Source organism: Cervus canadensis, chromosome 16 (genome assembly GCF_019320065.1).
Source record: "Cervus canadensis isolate Bull #8, Minnesota chromosome 16, ASM1932006v1, whole genome shotgun sequence".
Taxonomy (NCBI): Eukaryota; Metazoa; Chordata; class Mammalia; order Artiodactyla; family Cervidae; genus Cervus; species Cervus canadensis.
In genome coordinates, this window is record NC_057401.1 from 20,369,305 (window position 1) to 20,389,097 (window position 19,793).

Here is a 19,793-nt window from a genome sequence, read left to right on the forward strand (position 1 = left end):
CAGTATGACAGTCAAATTGGTTTGCTGAACTTGTTCTGCTGCAATTCCAGAAAGCCTCGGTGCCACCGTGTAGCTAATTTATCTATGTACGTTCACCCTGAATCTTCTCTGTTATTCACAGAGAGAGCAGATTCAGCTTCACATAAGAGGGTGTTAGAAACAGTCCTGCCCTTTACCGGGTGCTTTTGTGTCTTTATTTGTACAATGAAATTCTAATCCTCACTGGAAAAGACCAATCTATAGAAATAATAAATATCTTTAAATTACCAGGCACATATTTGATACACAGCAGGCTCTGAATATCATATACCTTGCAACCTAATAACCAGCTATGTAAACCTATTATTATTGCACTTTTCTGATTGCTTTTGGTTTTGATTTAAGAAAATAGCCATAACCATTTCCTACATAGCCTGATCTCTTTTCTCAGGGCATATAAGATGAAGCCTCATTCAGACATTATGAAACTAATTCTAAATTTAGAAAATATTTAAGTTAAAGAGAAATAAGGTCAATTATTAGTTTGCCCCCCTCCCAAATTAAAGGCAGCATAACTTACCTATTGCCTTGTTTGAGAGTAGAAATAAAAAACAAATAGGAAAAGAAAATATTGCTATTGGCATGATGAATAAGGCAATAATGCTTAGACAATGGTGCTGTGATAAAGTATAGTCATCATTTGGTATTATGAAAATGGACTTTGGGTAATTTTTCTTTATACACCAACATTACAATCATGTCTGAAACAAACTAAATAAACTACTATCAGACATTTCTAGTGCTATCTCCTATTGGGCATGATAAACCAAATTTCTCTCTTTTATATTCTTCAGGGGACCTAGCTGAGCGCTCCAAACTTAAAAAAAAGATTCTCTTTCAGAATTTTAAGCAGCAGTAAGTACTTTAGATATTTTCACAAAGGACACATAGAGATCTTATGTCATGAAATCCTGTAGTCAGCCACAGAAAACCTCATATTAAAAAAAAAAAAAAGAAAGAAAATTTAAAAGTTTAACATAAGATAAATGCTAAAATTTTAGCTCTGGGAATGCCACCTGCAATACTAGGAAAGGGTCTCAATGTGCATTCAATAGCTTCTCCCTTTTCTTTATTGTGAGAAGAAAACTTGAAGTCTGTATAACAGATGTGGCTCACCCCAGGATGCCGGTTATAATTGACCACCAAGGAAACTGTCCAGATGATGGGCCATCCTGTTTTATTAACGTCATTCCCCTTTTCTAGCAAGCAACTCTTTGAAAATAAAGGAATTTCTTCAAGAATACAGATTTTGATAATACAACCCTATTTCTATGGCACATAACTTCAGGAGAGGATTTGCATAGTGCAGCTGGCAATGAACATATGGAATTCTACTGTGTTGTGTGGTTGATAAAATGTGTACAACATGTGCTTTCTGCTGCCCAGAAGTTTCCCCAACCTACCAGTCAGGAATTTAATAGCTGCTGTAAATGAATTATCAAATCCAAAAGCAAATGTCAGAGTGCCATTCTACCAACTATAGTACAATCAATACAATTTGGAAATCTGATGAGGGGTGGGAAAGAATTAAAAATCAAGCTATTTCTTAATCATCATAAGCTGTATTAGTACTTATCAGAGACCCAAGTATAAAACACATGCTGTGTTCAACACTCTCAAGTTTAGTGAATCTGTTATAATTTATCACGTTATCACCTGTTGTTGATAACTTTTTAGTACTTTTACCATTTCATCGTCTCAAGGTGAATATTTTTACTGCTAACGTTATGCTGTATTTTTACCACCAGGATTTCACCTTTAGACCTAAGAAATAAAAGACTTAATTCTGAAAAAGAAACTTTGGCAACACTGAGCCCACTGCCCCACACAGCACTCAGTGGTACTGAGTACTGGCAACAAAGGGCAGCAGAGAACACAGAGCCCATTTCCACCAACAGAACATTCGCTCCTGGGTTCACTCATTTTTGCTGCCTCTCTGGCCCTGACACACATTCTCCAATCCTGCTGGTACAAAGAAACAACCAGTTTTCATATTATTTGGAAATATTGTGTTTTCATTGTTTCTAAAATAAACTACAAGCAGAACAGATTTACAGATTTAACAAAAAGAATTGAAAATAGTTAAAGAGTAGCAATCAAAGAAACAAACAGAAATACAATATAGCCATTTAGCATGACTGAATGAACAAAAACAAACTCCTTGCCTTATCTTTAGTGAAAGGGGTGCACTCATATGGTGCTAACATGTGTGATTTGGGCTAACCATTTGGAAAGATATTTTGCATCACAAGAGAAGTTCATTTATTCACTCATTCACTCAGAGCTTTGTTGTTGAATTACAACATGCCAAGCACTGTTCCAGGCATAAGGACTACAAAGAGAATTAGGAAATAATTGTCAGTTGGAAGTAGCAAACAAGGAGAATGAGATAAATAACCAAAAAAAAAAAAAAAAAAAAAAAGAGAGAGAGAGAGTTCTATTCAAAAAGTTTTAGGGGAATTGGGAAAACCTACTCAGGAAAGGTGAGATGTGGGAGTGGGTTGTTTATTATTTTTCCATTTCCTTGTGCATTCATTAAGCAGGTATTTCTTGAACTCCTTCTGTATATCAGGAGCTATTGTAGGAACCAGAGATATTTCAGTGAACATAGACAAAAATCCCTGCAATAAGTAATGTAAATAAACAATGCAGCTATAATAGTTTGATGATAAGTGTTAAGGGGGAAAAAGTGAAGGAGAATGAGGAATAGGAGAGGTTGGCATTTCAGGTAGGGTGTCCAGGGAAGGCCTCCTATTAAGGCCATATTTGATTTCTAGAAGTCTAAAGGAAGTGAAGGGTTGAACCACAAAGATCCATCTGGGCAGAGTGTTCCAGGTCAAAGAGACTGTAAAGGCTGTAATGGGCATGTGAGGAAGAGCCGGCAAAGATGCTGGCTGGAGGGAGGGAAAAGAGGTGGGGCAGGAGGGGTTGCAGGCTAGGGGGCAATAAGTACTGAGACTACAGAAGTCTTGTAAATACTTTGCTTTTTCTTTCAGTGGGATGTCTAGTCACTAGAGGGCTTAAGCAGAGGAGTGACAGGTCATGCTTTCATTTTAATCAGTTTGCTGTGCTCAAGAAAATGAAGGAGTGGCAATAGGGAGACTGGTGAAGAGTATCAACTAGAAGAGAGATGGTAATGGTCTTGACAAGGGTGGAAACAGTGGAGGAAATGAGAAATGATCGTATTCGTGATATATTTTGAAAGAAATGCAGACAGAATTTGTCAATGAATGGTCAGAGTTCCTCAGGACCACCACCGGTTTCTATGATTTGCTAGGACTCATGGGACTCAGCGGGTAGCTGTACTTGTAGATGTGATATATTACAGCAAAAGGATACAAAACAAAATCAGCACATGAAAAAGGCACATGAGGAGAAAGGAGGAAATCAGGCACAAGCTTCCAGAGTCCTTTCTCCATGGACTCATATGGAATTGTTTAATTCTTCCAGCATTGAATTATGGCAACATGTGTGCAAAGCTGTCTGTCAGGAAGTTCGTTAGAGCCTCAGTGCCCAAAGTTTTTACTGGGGTCTAGCCACATAGGCCCTCTGCTTAACTGTACAAAAATTCCAGACTGCCAGAGAAAAGCAAGTGTCTAATATGAACACTGTACAAATAATTTAGGTACAACAAACCATTCTCACCAGTTAGGAAATGGTGCAAAATTCACATTCCGGACACCAGCCAAGGGCTAACCATGAAAGCTTCCCTCTTAAACATAGCAGCCTCCTCAGGAAGGCTATGTTCACTCTTTTATGCACAGATAGAATATGTGATATGAGGTAAGAGCTATTCAAGAAGAGAAATGGAGAGCATAGGGGTATTTTAGATAGTGAGGGATGTGACAGAGCAGAAGAAGAGATTTACTGGATATCTCATCCTTCATTTGAATAGGTACAATAAAATGCCCTGAAAATATAACAGTTTTTCCAGCAGACAGGTCCCTTTCCTTGTGGTGCTTATTTGCATTTTAATAGGATAGCCAGATACTAATCAAATGATCCTCACATCTATTATTACCCTATGGACCCAAAGTAGTCAGTCCAGGTAGAACAAATAGCATCATGAGGAAAGACCCGGGGGTGGCAAGTAACATGGTCCTATTCTACATGTGAAACAAAGACCAGTGAACAGGAGAACAGTCAACAGGAGGGTGGAATAACCCCTTTTCATTTATTCATTCAATAAGTTCACGCTGAGCACTTACTCATGCCAGTTATGTGCTTGGCAATGGGAACGGTTTCTGACACCATGGTGTTTGCAGTTCAGGGGAAGAGGTAGTCACTTGGTCTTTTTGTGTTGTCATAGATTTGCCCTTCCTCTCCTCTCTTGTTGTTCAGTCACTGAGTCAAGTCTGACTCTTTGCAACATCATAGACTCTAGCACTGCAGGCACCTCTGTCCTCCACCATCTCCTGGAGTTTGATCAAATTTATGTCCATTGAGTTTCATTGCCCCCAACTAAATGTCTCACAAACCTAGATCACCATGGGATCTTCTCACTTATCTTTACTCTCTCCTAACATATCCTGTAGTTGAAAATCAGATAAGGTTTCTTAAAATCTGATTCCAAGATGATTTCTAATGTTTTTGAATTTTAAATATTTTTTCTACTTCTTAGATTATATTCCAAGATCATTAAATCAGAAACTAGCATTTAGGACCCTCCTGCATGCACAAACACATACATACACACTAAACCTTCCCCAATGAGCTTGCTCATTTCTATCATCATGACTTTTAATCACATTCTTCCCACCAGAAACACTTTTCTGGAATTCATTCAAGTGGTCCTAAGTCTTTTGTGGGCCATCTATTGTGCCACTTCCTCCAGAAGTCATTAACTCTTTGGTCTACCCTACCCTGCCCTTCTCCTTTCTATAACATATAATATCTGCAAAATATGGGCACATATTTCTCTGTACTCCTCTCTTTGGTGATGTGAATGACCCGCATTTATCACACCATGCACTAAGTCATCTGAGGTTAGGACATTGTACTTTTTAAATTTTAATTAAAGTGTCTAGAATCATGCTGGGCCATGGTGGGTCACTAAGTTAAATTTATTGACTTGATGCTTTGGCTTTTCTATCCATACTTACAGGCTAGATCTCTGCCTTATTCATATGTACTAGTTTAAAAGTGCATTAAAAATTACCTCAAAACCAGTGACTTAACATAGCAATAAACATTGGTTATCTCTCATAACTTTTGTGAGTCAGGAAGTTGGAAGCAGCGTAGCCACATGGTTCTGGTTCAGAGTCTTTCATGAGGATGCATCAAAATATGGGCTAAATTTTCATCTGAAGGCTAGACTGAGGCTAGAGAATCTGCTTCCAATAGGAGGCATTCACTTGGTTGGCAATTTGGAGCTGGTTGATGGCAGAAAAACAAACTTACTCTCCTCATGAGATTTCTATGGGGCTACTGGTATGTTCTTATCACATGGCATCTGGATTCCTCCAGAGCAAGTGATAAAGAGAGTATAAGACAGAAGCTATCATGAGTTTGTGACCTAAGCTTGCAGAAGTCACAGTGTCACTTCCATAATGTCTTACTTATCTCATAGATCAACAGTAGCCAATATGGGAAAAGACGACAGAAGGGCGCGGATACCAGGAGGCAAGAGTTACTGGGGGCCATCTTGGAGGCTGACTACCACACCATATCTGATTCAATCTTACTGTCTAAGGTTTGTTTTCTGTGCAAAAGTATATTACTTTAAGCACATCAAACACTAAACAAGTGAAAATATTAGCAAAATGAATAATTGCTAGCAAAATGACTTCAAGCTTTTACTTAAGGACTTATATCACTCTTTGAAAATCTGTTTTCACATTAGAAGCACACCAGATTTTTAGGATAGCCTCCACTCCACAGTATTAAGTAGGAACCAAACGCTCTCTTGCTTTCCATCTCTTAGTTCCAAAGCCCCAATTTCTTAATAAAAAGATAACTTCAACCTCTTAGCATCATACAAATATTTATTCTTGCTCTTCTCCTCCACTGATCCTCACATATACCCCCTTGTCTCCCCCACCCCTTCACTTCAGTCCTCACTTTCCAACTCTTACCTGTAGGCAGGGCAAGTATCCTGCAGGGACTTAATGAAACTCAGGATTTCCTTCCCCCACTGAAATACTTTCTCCACCTGCTCACTAATGCCTAACATTTTGCAATTAACAAATTCTTTTTTTTGTTTGTTTGTTTCTGACATGTGGTTTCTTGTTTCCAGTTAAAAATACCAATATTCTTAGTAAAAGCAGACAACTTTAACAGCTGTCTGCTCATTAGTGTGAGTTTTTCTGCATATATCCCCTGAAAACAAGTTTTCAGAAGGGAAAAGAAGAAAAAGAACACCCAGGGGAGGCAATCTTTCAAAGGGCAAAGTCAGAAAAGAGAAAATAGGCCCTCATGGAATGGAAGGATGCACTTCCTCACAATTTTATGCAGGGCCAACTCTTTTCTGAGACTTTAGCAAGACTAGAAAGTCAAAGGCCTTTAACCTCATCCTCATACCAACCAGATTCACTGTATTAAACCATATTTCCTTTGTGTACCATCTGTCAAAAGCTATCAAAATGAGAAAATGGGGGCAATCTCTCTCTTTTTTTTTTTAAAGGAAATTAAAGAAAAAGAAATGACTGGTGAACGTAAGCCCCAAAGATGACAATGCAGGGCTGGGAATGCACTCCTTGCAGGGTGACTGGCTTGTTAAATCTTGGGTTACAGCTTGTTTATTTTAACAATGACTTTGGTCTATAAGCCCTTAGTCCTGTTATTTATTCATAACCTTGCAGGGGTCTTGGATTCCTAATTTGCAAGTATAAAAATGAGAAGCAATTTGCACATGGCAGGTGTCTGGACAAATGTTCTCTATTATCTACATAAACCAGATGCTCAGTGATTTGAACTAAGCTGAATAGAACACACACTGTTCATTCCCAAGCTGGCCTCATACTCCTACAGAGACCCTGAGTTTTGCAAAGACTCTTCCATAGCTTTTATCGATTACAGGGAAACCACTGTCAAAAAATAATGACTTTTCTTGATGATGTGCTGCTGGCTGTAATGGTTGGACTATCCAGTAGAATTCAGTGGCCTCAGACCTTTCTTGTGATGCTCAATACATGCCCTCAGGAAGACAGACTTAGAACACAGACACTAAAGCCAGGTTTACCCACCACATCAAAGCAGACCTTTTTGATTTTATTTGAACTGATTGACAAGAGAAAGAGTACTAGCACTTATTAACACACCTGCCATAGACAGAACATTCTCTTAGGAGCTCAAGACACGTTATTTCATTTCCACAACTGATCGAGTCATAAAATAGCCAATCTAATTTGATCATGAAATTTAATTTTTTTCTATTAAACAAATTAGACTGTGTTTGGCTCATATTTTTATTTAGAAGAATACGCTGTTCTGACAGCAGAAATTGAAACAGAATTCAGTTCTTCCATGACTGAATGCATTCACAGCCTTACCTCTTTGGTTTTACACTTGCACTCTCACATTCATTCACAAGAAAAATTACCTTCTGGCCTAGATCTTCATGCAGGGCAAGGGATGCTGTAGAGTTGTGAAGGGACATGAGGATGAGCAAGCCTAGAAGACAAAGATCAGAAGCTGGGTTCAACCTGTGTCTGATTAGTCCCACAGATAGATACATGCAGTCCCCTCCAACATGGAGGGGAGTCCACCATCAGGCATAGGCACGGGATACCAGCAATTTTTAGAATCTGCAGGGGGGACTCAGATGGGTATCAGGATATCCAAGTAGGACAGAAAAGGCATGAGAGAAAGAGAATAAGAGTATTCAGACCAGATCCCAGCATGCTGAGATCTGGATCAGACAGAAGGAGCCACATGGAGAGGCAGGAGTCAGAAAGCACCTGTGCTGGAGGGGAAGGGTCAGAGCATAAATCATAAGAGTGGAAATCCCCACTGAGCATCTCAAAGACCTGAGTGATGTCACAGAATAGCCTCTCTCACTAGATAACACTAATCAACTTGGGCGCCTGTTCAAGTAGATCCACCAGTTATGATCTGGATTGGATGGAGCTTGGCAATGGTGCTTGGGAGGTCTGTATCAGAAGAAATATTAAAGAGGGATGTTTCCTAATGGTAACCATGATTTACTGGCACAGAGTTCTCCTGCTGCTGAAGAGTTGGCATGCTGCAAGTTCATTCTAGGAAGATCAACATATTGATGCCCTTCCTGGGCATATCTGGTAAACAGCTGCTTACATCTGGGTAATGTCACTTTACATCAATGCTGGAGCATATACTGCTCTAGACCAGAGCTTCTCAAACTTTAATGTGCACAGAAATCATCTGAGATCTTTGGTAAAGTCCAGATTCTGATTCAGTAGGTCTGGGTGGATCTGAGAATACTCATCTCCAACAAATTCTCAGGAATTTCTGATGTTGCTAGTCCTGGGTCCACACTGAAAGTAGCAAGGCCCTAGATTAAGGACAGGGGCCATAGTTTCTTTCTGTCAACAACTGTTATTAATAAAAATTCAATAACAAGCCCCACAAAACTGGCATCTGAAAGAATACAGATCTTCATTTTCTTGGTGATTTGTATATTTGGATAATTGCTTACACTAAAATTCTAATGTAAGGATCCCTTCATATTGCAAATAAACATTTCTTTCTTTTCTTTTTTGTTCTTTTTTTGTTTACGCTGGTCATGTCTTCAGATGCCAGAATTCTAAGCCTATGCAAAATGCTAAGAACATAAATTCCAGAAAGAATTAAATGTCTCAGACAATAAAAAATCTGCCTACCATGCAGGAGACCTGGGGTTCAATCTCTGGGTTGGGAAGATCCTCTGGAGGAGGGCACAGCAACCCATTCCAGTATTCTTGCCTGGAGAACCCCATGGACAGAGAATCCTGGCATGCTGCAGTCCATGGGGTCGAAAAGAGTTGGATGTGACTGAGTGACTAGCACACACAAACACACATAAATTCTAGAATCAGACTGACTCCTCACACTACCTGTGTGACCTTGGGCAGTTTGCTTAAACTCTCTGAGCCTCAGAGTAAAGATAAAATAAAGCTAATCACAGTACATCAAAGGGATGTTATGAAATGTGTTATTCTTAAGTGCATTTATAACAGTGCATGGCACATGACAATAGTTATTTAGTATTTGTTGATTTAATATAAATATATATACAAAATTTAAAACAGTATGTGCACAAAATCTAGCATATAAGTAGCATGATTTAGTGCATCCCATATGATCCTTTAAAAACCCTATAAAGGATTTTTCATCTCTGTTGGGCATACTGGAAAATGAGAAGAACAGAGAGGTATAAAAAGTGACCCACAATCTTGGAACCCAGATTACTTGAAATTCTCAGAGGAGAGAAGAAGATGGAACTTAACTAATCGAGGCACATATACATACTGATAAAGCATCAATATCTCACAGGAATGAGCATTAAAGGTGGAATAATTTAGACTTCGATTAATTTATTGGAGTCTGACGACTAATAACTTTAAACTGTCTTGTATGGACTGTGAGGAGATATTCCATCCTTCTGAGCAGAAATGAGGTTTCTCCTGAAGTGAACAGATGTTGCCTCTTGTAATAATCCTAAAAATTCTGAAACCTAGAACAGAAATGGAAGACTAGAGAGGCAAGTCTTAAAATGAGATGAGGGGATTAAAACCCTCCTCCTTCTGTAGCTGAGAGTCATTATGCTTGCACTCCCATGTCTGGAGAGACGCAGGGCCCTGCCAGCCTTTCTGAGCGAGCTGTGCCTGGAGTGTGGAGACAGACTGGTAACGCGACAGGGCACCAGGCCAGAAAGAGAGCAGGATGAGTTATTCTTGGTGTTGAGCTTCCTTTCTACTACTGCAGTCTTTAATAAAGACACAGCTACACTTAAGCAGCCTGAACTCTGTCTTCCATCAGGAGCTGAGAGGAAGGCCTGGGAAATAGGAGGTAAGAGTGATGCTGGCAGCAGCAGAGGCCAGGAGAGAAGAGCCGCGTCCCGAGGAGAGAGACGTGGTGAGCATAGTGGCAGCTGGTGGAGGCAGAGGGACATGGCCAGAAGAACACAAAGGAACCACGCAGACTAGCCAAGGAACACATTTGTGCAGGACTAATTTCCAGCAAAAAAAAAAAAAAAAAGTCAGAGGTCTATCATTTCATCATGAATTGGGTTAGGCATGCATGAAATCAGGGAGAATATCAGGACTAGATGTTGAGTTTCCTCATCTCCAGGCTACTACTATTTCCAGTATATCACAGGACAAGCATATGCATGTATCCTGAAGGATGATCTACATACATTATAATCTATAGAAAAACTCCATATGTTTTACTGATTTTCCACATTTTAATCTAGATGTTTAACATAGCCTGGAATTTCAAAGGTTATCAGACAGTTGTTTTGCTTTGTTCGTATGTTTCTTTTCAAAGACAAGGCACAACCAATGTTGACTAAATTGGTCCTGATCAAAAAGAAAAAGAAATTCATAATTATATGGTCAGGAACAAGTTCTAATGAACGAGAGCATCTATAAATTATTTGGGTGGAATTACATGGGGATCTCAAAGACTATAAAAGAATAATTTCCAGTATGACAGGAAAGCACTGGGTTAGGACAAGTAACATCATCTGAGCCGGCCACTCATGACCTGTGAAACCTTGGAGGAGCCATTGATTCTCATCCTCTGAGCCTCTCCAGCTCTTCATGTCTTCCATGGGGATAATAACCCAGGTTGCTTACCACAGGGGTACCACTGGCCCACGGCATACCTCTGTGAAAGTGAGAAGACTATATCCCCTCTGAGCTTACCCAACCAGTGCAGGTACATAATTTAGTGTGCATTGCATGGACCAGGCTTCAGGCCCCATATGTACCCTCAAGCAGGGGCTCATACGCTGTGAGCCAACTTGAACATTCAAGAACTGTGGTCATGGCCGATCTCACAAGATGATGGTGAGGATGAGACGAGGGTATTTTGCTAAATGTAAAGGCAACATAAACGTAAGAGAATGCGTAAGCTTCAGTTCAGTTCAGTCGCTCAGTTGTATCCGACTCTTTGCGACCCCATGAACTGCAGCACGCCAGGCCTCCCTGTCCATCACCAACTCCCAGAGTCCACCCAAACCCATGTCCATCGAGTAGATGATGCCATCCAACCATGTTATCCTCTGTCGTCCCCTTCTCCTCCTGCCCTCAATCTTTCCCAGCATCAGGGTCTCTTCCAATGAGTCAGCTCTCCACATCAGGTGGCCAAAGTATTGGAGTTTCAGCTTCAACAGCAGTCCTTCCGGTGAACACCCAGGACTGATCTCCTTCAGGATGGACTGGCTGGATCTCCTTGCAGTCCAAGGGACCCTCAAGAGTCTTCTCCAACACCACAATTCAAAAGCAACAATTCTTCGGCACTCAGCTTTCTTTGTAGTCCAACTCTCACATCCATACATGACCACTGGAAAAACCATAGCCTTGACTAGATGGACCTTTGCTGGCAAAGTAATGTCTCTGCTTTTTAATATGTTGTCTAGGTTGGTCATAACTTTCCTTCCAAGGAGTAAGCGTCTTTTAATTTCATGGCTGCAGTCACCATCTGCAGTGATTCTGGAGCCCAGAAAAATAAAGTCTGACAGTGTGTCCACTGTTTCCCCATCTATTTGCCATGAAATGATGGGACCAAATGCCATGATCTTAGTTTTCTGAATGTTGAGCTTTAAGCCAACTTTTTCACTCTCCTCTTTCACTTTCATCAAGAGGCTCTTTAGTTCTTCTTCACTTTCTGCCATAAGGGTGGTGTCATCTGCGTATCTGAGGTAACTGATATTTCTCCCAGCAATCTTGATTCCAGTTGTGCTTCTTCCAGCCCAGTGTTTCTCATTTAAGTTAAATAACCAGGGTGACAATATAAAGCCTTTACATACACCTTTTCCTATTTGGAACAAGTCTATTGTTCCATGTCCAGTTCTAACTGTTGCTTCCTGACCTGCATACAGGTTTCTCAAGAGGCAGGTCAGGTGGTCTGGTATGCCCATCTCTTTCAGAATTTTCCACAGTTTATTGTGATCCACACAGTCAAAGGCTTTGGCATAGTCCGTAAAGCAGAAATAGATGTTTTTCTGGAATTCCCTTGCTTTTTTGATGATCCAGTGGATGTTGGCAGTTTGATCTCTGGTTCCTCTGCCTTTTCTAAAACCAGCTTGAATATCTGGAAGTTCATGGTTCATGTATTGCTGAAGCCTGGCTTGGAGAATTTTGAGCATTACTTTACTAGCATGTGAGATGAGTGCAATTGTACAGTAGTTTGATCATTCTTTGGCATTGCCTTTCTTTGGGATTGGAATGAAAACTGACCTTTTCCAGTCCTGTGGCCATTGCTGATGCATAAAGCATAAGCTTAAATGTAATCAAAAGCTGGCTTTCAAACAAGAAATATAGAAAGATTCCATGCATGAGGATTTCTCAACAATTTAAAATCAAGAGACACAAATTACAAGGTATGTACATACACATCAGTAACAGAATATTTATTAGGTATGTGGTTCTTAACCAGAATGAAGAACCAGAGGCACCTGAAGTCTATTTAAAAAGACACATTGAGGGTTCTATCTCTGGAGGCTTCTGAATTGGGAGGTCTGAGAGTCTGTAACCTTCTTATTTATAAAGCACCCAAGGTTTTCTTTGATGTACACCCTTGCTTGAGCATCACAAGCTTAGAAAATTTAAGCCTAGTAGCTAATTTAGGTATTTTTAAGCCACATTCACTTTTTTTTTGGCCTGAATTATCCAGAGAGCCTTCAAATGAAAAGGAAAACATATGGCATAAAGAAGAATAATAATAAAAACTAAAGAAGATGCTGTGTTCTCCATAAAAATAATCAGTGGGGATATTGTTGATGTGGATATAAGTTGATGGCTCATAAGATATTTATAGAATGTATATTCCAAAGTATACAACACATGGTATAAAGTCTCTCGACACTGTCCCACCCACTGGGCTATCAGTGCAAAAAGCCTAATCTTGTTCCCTACATGTTAAGAGTCTGTTAAGATGCAATGGAAATCTCAGATGAGCATGTCCAGCATCAAATCGGACATCCAGTGAGGTCATCATGAATCATATCAAAGTAAACAATCAATAATCATTCTGTTTTTATACACATCCAGAATCATCAAATGCAAAGGCAGTAATTTAAACACAAACATTTCAGTAGTTTGAACCACTATAAACTAAGTCATTTATTAAAGCACAAACATTTCTTCTTTCCCCTTAGATTCAATTAAGGTATTTAGCCACAGTCTTCCATCTCCTTAGCTGCTCTGTATGTCAGGAAGGCTAACAGATAGTACTGAGTACCTGTTTTAAGGTATCATTAGCACCATTGGCAGGGAAGGTATATAATTCTGTACAAAATTGAATGGACTCATGTCAGTCTACAAGAAGAAGCTAGTGGATTTCCCTAGGCTGACATATTAAAGCATTGCATGTAGGATATAAATATTCTACTTTTATAAATTCTCTGTAATTATGTTTAATTATCACAGAAACGTAAAGGGGAGGAAATAAACTAGACAAATGGCCAGGGACTCTAGATTTTGAATTGACATTTTACTGTTTCCAACCTCACTAAAGAGACATTGTCTTTAGATTATTAACACCTAATCAATGAAGAAATCAGCTTGGAATCTGAGCCTAAAATACTTTGGAAAAAAAGTAATTCATACAAGATTGACTCTGACATGTGGAGCCTTTTTATATAATGGATTTGTAAAGTAACAATAACCAAAGACAAGATTAGAAAAATGAGTTTCTGGTTGCCATGGCAATTCAGGCAGTGTACTACCACCCACTCCAACAGCAACACTTAAATGATGAACATAAAGACAGAGAGCGGAGCCCACACAGAAGTGGGTGTCAAAAGCTAAGAAGTTAAACTGTAGATACTGTAGAGGTGATGGAACCCTTAGTAGAGTTACAGAGGAAGTAACCATTACATAATGGGGAAATTTTCTTGAAGTAGATCTCAGTCTGCTAAAATCAAGACGGTTCATAAGTGCCCATATCTTACCCTAGTCTTCTTATTTAGTTGCTAAGTTGTGTCAGACTCTTTTGCAACCCCAGGAACTGTAGCCCGCCAGGATCCTCTATCCATGGAATTCTCCAAGCAAGAATACTGGAGTGGGTTGCCATTTCCTTCTTCAGGGACTCCAGGACCCAGGGGTTGAACCTGCATCTCCTGTATTGACAGGCTTTCCTGGTAGCTCAGCTGGTGAAGAATCAACCTGTAACACAGGAGACCCTGGTTCAATTCCTGGGTCGGGAAGATGTTCTGGAGAAGGGATAAGCTATCGACTCCAGTATTTTTGGGCTTCCCTGGCGAGTCAGATGATAAAGAATCTGCCTGTAGTGAAGGAGACCTGGGTTTGATCCCTGGGTTGGGAAGATCCCTTGGAGGAGGGCATGGCAACCACTCCAGTATTCTTGCCTGGAGAATCCCCATGGACAGAGGAGCCTGGAGGGCTATAGTCCATGGGGTTGCGAAAAGTCAGACACGACTGAGCGACTAAGCAGAGTGCTGCTCCTGCATTGCCCGGGGGTTCTTTACCAATGAGCCACCAGGGTCGCCACCAGCTACCCTACACGAGTGAAGACTAAATTGTCACTCCTATGTCAGCAAGCAGTTGCCCTGACAATTTTGTAGAGTGCTTGTCAGAGGAAAGAGAAAGTTTTAGGTCCTAATCGTCATGTAATTGAATGGTAGTAGGTAGGTAGAACACATATTGAAAGCTATTAAAAGAAAAGCTAATGGAAATGTTCTATTTTAAATTTTGAATTCTGAGACATGAATATAGTACCTCTTTGTGTTATGATGAGACAGGCCCACTTACCAGGAGTCCACAATATACAGGTAAAGTAGAGGTATAAGGTACATTTCATTGAGTATTGAAAAAACTATTCTAAGATTTATCATTAATTATATGATAGAAAAAAATACTGCTAACATTATCAATTTAAAACATCTTCATTACAGAGATACTATTTACAGTGTGGAAAGTTATTTCTTAGAAGTGATGAAACATGGTATATATCTCACGTTCATCTGTAACCATTCTTGTACTATAATTTAGTTCATTCATTCATTTAGTCAATAAATATTTTTAGTACTTCTAATAAGACAGCTACTTCGGCAAAGTGACAATTTTATATTGTCTGTCAATAGTATTGCTATTTTTAAAGTCCTGAGAGAAGAATCTCATTGAGTGAACTCCCTGACAACTGTGAAAAAGATCCTGGGATTCAAAATGAACACATGATACAAGTAACTCAGTAAGGTGTCTTTCTGGCTTGTGTGTCAGCATACACTTGAATATAATAAAAATGATATATTTTTCAAGTTATAAATGTTAGTGTCAAAGCCTAAAGTTCATATGTACTTATCACTTATCTGCAACTTACATACTATCAACCAAAAGTTTACTTATAAATCAATGTGTTTCCTATAAAACAATGACAGATTTTGGATGGGGCTCAGGCCAGTTCAAAAATGCCATTTAATTCACAGCTATTAATAGATAAATTATCACACTCTCATTTCATTTCAGACCACAATAGTCTTCCCTGACACAGGATGGCATCTCCTTCTTCACATCCCAGAGCATCTGCACACAACCCCACACATCCTCCTCTTAGTGGTGATGGCAAAATCACCTCTCAGTGGCCTCAGAACATTCTGGAGAAGCTCTGGGATCCACTTATCAGAGTAACAGCGGTATTTCTGGAGGTGTCAAAGCAGTTGTAGAGATACGCAATGGAACATCCACTTCTAAGTTCAGGATGTTCCTCAATGGGGTTTTCAAGAAGAGAAAATCGAGATTCAACTGGATCATGAGCTAGATTCTATGTTCAACCACATTCCAGGTTTAAGCACTCTTTGCCTCAGCTCAAGAAAGGTGGGGAGAATATATTTCTTCCCTGACCCTGTGAAATAAATATGTAATTCTTTACTGAAAGCCAGAAATCTGGAGTCAGAAGACTGAGCTGGCTGAGAGGATTCCTAGCAATAGGGCTTTAGGCAAGATCCTCACCCTTTCTGAGCCTGTGTTGTGACTTCTAATTATGAGGTTCAAAGGACTGTGACATACAGATGTACATCAGTTGTACAGTTGTGACAAAAAGTAAAAATGCTAATCTTTACTTTCATAAAAATTCTACAATATACTAAATTGTTATTGGCATAATATAGGTGGTGGAAATAGGGGTGTTCAACTTGGCATATGCTTAGCATTTTTCATAATAAACTGTTGAGAAATAGAGCAAATATCATTGAAAAACTGTGACCCTCTGGCTGGGGTAAGATCTCTACCTCAGTCTCTCTAGCATCAAGAAATGTAAAGGCTCGGAGATTTTACTTTACTGCAAGTTAACAGATCAGGTGCTCACTGCCCCCTGGATGCTGTAAGAAGACAAGAGTCCTGACTCAGAGACAAAAGACATTATCATTCACAAAAGCACCAGCAGGTGTACCAGCTCCTCAGGCCCCAATGACCACAGGGTGACGGAAGGAGGGCCAGGCGATGCCTGCTGAGGCTGGGGGCCGTGCTGCAGCAGAGGAAGCCCAAGCTTGGGGGCCTGCCTCTCTTCTAGCAAGCAGTAAGCCGGCCTGACTTTTGCCCCAGGGCCTTTGTTTCAGTGGAGGGTGAACCCACCCATACTTTGTTTCAGGAGGAGACACCATCCCAGATTATTCTTCCAAGGTTATTTGCCCTTCAACACCTTTGAAAAACTAGTCTGAGACAAAAATCATCAGGACCTCTGCCTGTAAGCCACACAGGAGCATACTGTCTCCAAACACTTAATATGTAGAAAATACAGATTAAAAAATCTAACAAGCAGTATAATAGTAACGGCTATCATTTAAGTTAGAAGTAAAATGCAGACATTATGCTAGGCATTTGATGTTGACCATAACATTTTTAAAAATAATTTTACTTATTTCTTTACTTATTTTTGGCTGTGCTGGGTCTTTGTTGCTCCGAGGGCTTTTCTCTAGTTATGGTGAGCAGGTGCCACTCTCTAGTTGTGATGGGTGGGCTTCCCATTGCAGTGGCTATTCTTGTTGCTGAGCGCAGGCTTTAGGGTGTGTGGCCTCAGTAGTTGCAGTGCTGGGGCACTAGAGCACAGGCTCTGTAGTTATGGCACATAGGCTTAGTTGCTCCGAGGTATGCGGGATCTTTCCAGATCAGGGACTGAATCCATGTTTCCTGCATTGGCAGGCGGATTCTTTATCACTGAGCTACCAGGGAAGCCTTGATTACAAGATTTAATTGGCACAAAAAAGAGGTGGCTACTTTTCCTACCCTCATCTTTCAAATGAAGAAAATGAAGCCATTATTCAAGTAAGTCATGAAATTAGAAGACATAATATTACTAATCAGTGGAAGTAGAATTTGAACACAAACTCTATGCTTTTAATCATCAAGCTTAACACTTTTAAAATATATACTACAAACTCTTACCCCTGCATATACCTCATCACTTTGCAATTAATTGTCTATGTATCTGTCTTTCCCACTGGACTAAATTCTTAAGATCAGGTAAGACATTCTTAGTTCTTTTATTTTTAAAGCTTTAACAGTACATGGCTAGTGTATACTACATATTCAAACACTGTTAGTTAAAAAATAAATGCTTTTAGTTAGCCTTCAGAAAATTATTCTCAGAATAAGGTGAAGGTACTTCTTGTGCTTTTTCATATTCTATTCTGAGGATATCATGTATTTTCAGATGAATATTCATGATATGCTCTAAAATAAGTAAAACATTTTTATTCTTATTTTTAAGATAAACTCCAGATTGGGGCATTTATAACATAACATAAAATGGTCTTTCCTGACAAATTTTTTAAATCCTTATTCTGGAAACATCTTCAGCTAAATTTTTAAGGTATTTAAAGCATGAATTTGTGAATATTCTAACTAGATTAGAATATAGTGGTTGAATATTAGTGTAGCAAGGACCCTTAGAAGTCAGCTGCTGTTGTTGTTTAGTCGCTAAATCGTATCTGACTCTTTTGCAACCCCATGGACTGTAGCCCGCCAGCTACTTTGTCCATGGCATCTTCCAGGCAAGAATAGTAGAGTGGGTTGCCATTTCTTTTTCCAGGGCATCTTCCTGATGTAGGGACTGACTCCTGCATTGCAGGCAGAATCTTAACTGCTGAGCCACCTGGGAAACCCCTAGAAGATAACTAAACCACTCCTCAAAAAAAAGAAAAAAAAAAAAAGAACAGAGAAACCAGTTCTCTAAAGAAAGTCCGATATATTATACATAAGAAAGTCCAATACGTAAGAAGATCAAAGTGGAGGTTCCAGTTAAAGTGGAAGTAAGACATATGGAAAGTGAAAGTGAAGTCGCTCAGTCGTGTCTGACCCTTTGCAACCCCATGGACTGTAGTCTACCAGGCTCTCCATCCTTGGGATTTTCCAGGCAAGAATACTGGAGTGGGTTGCCATTCCCTTCTCCAAATGTGAAAGTGAAGTCGCTCAGTCATGTCTGACTCTTTGCAGCCCTATGGACTGTAGTCAATTATTTTCTGTTCCCTACTGAGTGGTGTTTTTCAGGTTACCAGGAAACCCAAAGGTTTCTGAGGAACACAGCTGAGATTGGTTGATTTAGTTCATTCTTCTCATTTTTGGATTATAATACTTAAGACCTACAGTAGCTCATCTAAAATTTTTAATGGCTGCTCTTTAGTAAAATTTCAGATTTTCAGTCTATTTTCAAATTCCCATTCTACCTCCTTTTCTTACAAAATTGTGGTTAATGTCCAAGAGTTCTGAACACATTAGTACCATTTTTTTGGTGAGCTTCCCTGGTGGATCACTTAGTAAAGGATCTGCCTGCAATGCAGGAGACACAGGTTCAATCCCTGGGTCAAGAAGATCCCATGGAGAAGGAAATGGCAACCCACTCCAGTATTCTTGCCTGGGAAATTCCACGGACAGAGGAGTCTGGTGGGCTAAAGTTCATGGATTTGAAAGAGTCAAACACAACTTAGCGACTAAACCACCACCTCAGAACTAACTGTGACACATTGAAGTATTGTTGAGAATGACTGTTCTTGGGACTGATTTCCAAATCTCTCAAGGCTACAGGCCTGAAACACATGCAGTGATACAGTGAGTATTAAAGAAAGAAAAAAAAAATTTTGCTTCTAATAATACACATATATAAAAACAACAGTCTTGCTCTATTGGACTGAGTATTCAGGCTGCCCAAACATACCCTGTATATTATTTATTTTGTATGGGATTTCCTCAGATAAATAAGAGTAATATCATTATACCATGTGAGTGAAGAATAAATGACATATCAACAATGCCTACAGCAACCACATTCTATGATAAATACACATTGCCTTGAATTCAGGTGATTTGAATAAGTTCCATCAATATGACCATCACAAAGGTAAAGCAAATCACTGGGCTTCCATTTGTATCCACCCATTGTTATTGCCATTTGAGTATTTTACTCTCATTGTCAATTAATTGACACATTTTATTAAGCCTCTATTATATGTCAGATCCTGCCTACATATGGTGATATTATGGGAGATGAGTCAAACACCAAACTCTTTCCAGAGCCATTGGGGAAGAAAGTCAAGAAAATAGGCAAATATAATGTATTGTGAGATAATCTAAGATGAGATAATCTAAGAAAGGAGGACTGATGATTACTGTGGAGGT

The 19,793-nt window shown here is 39.5% G+C and overlaps 1 long non-coding RNA gene across 1 annotated transcript in view; it reads right to left on the minus strand.

Moving 5' to 3' along the window:
* The window catches only part of LOC122454612, a 255,540-nt gene that overhangs the window by 32,496 nt on the left and 203,251 nt on the right, over positions 1-19,793 (minus strand). Inside the window, exon 3 of the long non-coding RNA XR_006273450.1 lies at positions 7,580-7,650. This is a non-coding gene — a long non-coding RNA (uncharacterized LOC122454612). The remainder of the gene's footprint in view (positions 1-7,579; positions 7,651-19,793) is intronic.